Source organism: Podarcis gaigeae, assembly GCF_964106915.1.
Source record: "Podarcis gaigeae genome assembly, chromosome: 1".
Lineage (NCBI taxonomy): Eukaryota > Metazoa > Chordata > Lepidosauria > Squamata > Lacertidae > Podarcis > Podarcis gaigeae.
In genome coordinates, this window is record NC_139678.1 from 106,645,010 (window position 1) to 106,647,123 (window position 2,114).

The window sequence follows — 2,114 nt, forward strand, 5'->3', positions numbered from 1 at the left end:
TGTATAATTTGTTGCTGAAATGGAACACTGAGGAAGAAACCGTAAAATCGGCAATGATAAAATGGGCACAAGATATAGGATACAATATTATGTTTGCTGACTGGGAGAGGTTGTGGACCACTGGGATTAAATTTACGGCATGTAATGCCCTAAGAGAGAATATTATGAAAATGATGTACAGGTGGTACATGACCCCAGTCAAGCTTGCAAAAATTTATCATTTGCCTGATAATAAATGTTGGAAATGTAAAGAAAATGAAGGTACATTCTTTTCCCTTTGGTGGACGCGCCCAAGGATTAAGGCTTTCTGGGAGATGATCTATAATGAATTGAAAAAGGTATTTAAATACACTTTCCCTAAGAAACCAGAGGCCTTTCTCCTAGGCATAGTTGGCCAATTGGTGTCAAAGAAGGATAGAACTGGCTGAAATGACTGGCAGAATCCGAGACCAGGGAGAAGAGTTGGTGGAAGAAGATTGGAGGAAATTTAAAATTTATTTAGAGAAACATTGCAAAATTTATGAATGTTAATGACATTGAAATGAATTGAAGGGGTTCTAGCAACAAGGTAAAAAATAAGATTGGATTGATAATAGATAAATTAATTGGATATGAATTTGCTGAACTAATTTTTAAAAGGGATACAAAAAAGGGAGATGTGAGGAAGTCAGGAAAATAAGTGAATCAAAGATGAGAAATTAAAAAGAGGGATTTCTGTGTTTTTTATGTGCTTTTTCTTTTCTTTTTTCTTTTTCTTTTTTTCTTTTTTTTGAGTTAAATTTTTGTATTTTTTGTATTTTATAACTTTATATTTTTGTGTATGTGCTTTTTCCTTTTTCCGTTTGTTGTTATTCTTAAAACCTAATAAAATATCATAAAAAAGTAAACAGCCAGATGAATTGAGCCTGCATCCTAAAATTGCCAATATAATGATGCTGTTAGCAAAATCTATGGTTAATACAGACTACAGATCTACCTCATTTTTTAAATAGACCTCTGTGGTACATAAACTGGAGGCAGGGGCAAAAGAGTAATTTAGAGAGGCAGGCATATAATTATTAGGAATAAGTGCTTCTGAGCCCCCAGGAATGTTCTTACTACTGGAACTGAGCTTAACAGCCATTTCCTATGAGAATCCATGCCTAGCTTTTATCCAAGCTTTCTTCATTTCAGCTGACTAATTAAGAAGGGAGAAAGGTGTAGATTAGAAGTTTGGCCAGGTGTGGAAGATCGGGGAAGAGAAGTGAATTTGGTGTTGCGCAATCTTCCCTAATATCTGTCTGGGTGCCAATCTTCTCTGCGTAACACTGTTTTGCTTATAACCTGCCAAAAAACAACAACCATACACTGTTGCCCTTTCTCCACATGTAAGAACTTCTCTAGTTCAGTAGGGCTGCAGTCCCGTAAAGTCAGCTGTATTGAACTCCACGCAGCTTGCTTGTGAGATGTGCACAGGATTGCACTGTTGGGTTGCAATCCTACAAGATAGAGGACCCAACAAACTTAAACATCACCTACATGAGATTTAGGGACGCGGGTGACACTGTGGGTTAAACCACAGAGCCCAGGACTTGCCAATCAGAAGGTCCGTGGTTCAAATCCCCACGACGGGCTGAGCTCCTGTTGCTCGGTCCCTGCTCCTGCCAACCTAGCAGTTCAAAAGCACGTCAAAGTGCAAGTAGATAAATAGGTACCACTCCGACGGGAAGGTAAACGGTGTTTCAACCCGGAAGCTGTATGCCGGCTCCCTTGGCCAATAAAGCGAGATGAGCGCTGCAACCCCAGAGTTGGCCACGACTGGACCTAACGGTCCGGGGTCCCTTTACCTTTTACATGAGATTTAATTCCAGGCGGGGACTTAATTTGCGAACGGATCACTGAGGTATTTAAATTGGGATAAATACAAATTAAAACTCGTGTGTGTGTGTTTGTGTTTTGTAGGGTGGGGTGGGAGATGCAGTGTAGTAGTATTCTAACACCTCTAAAACCGCCGCGTGGACCTTGCACCATTTAATTCAACGAGTCTCAGCGACCTGTACAGATAGAACCGCGCGCGCGCACCCCGGGCGTCATTCCAGCAAGTGACGTGAGTCGTACGTCACACGCCCCAAGGG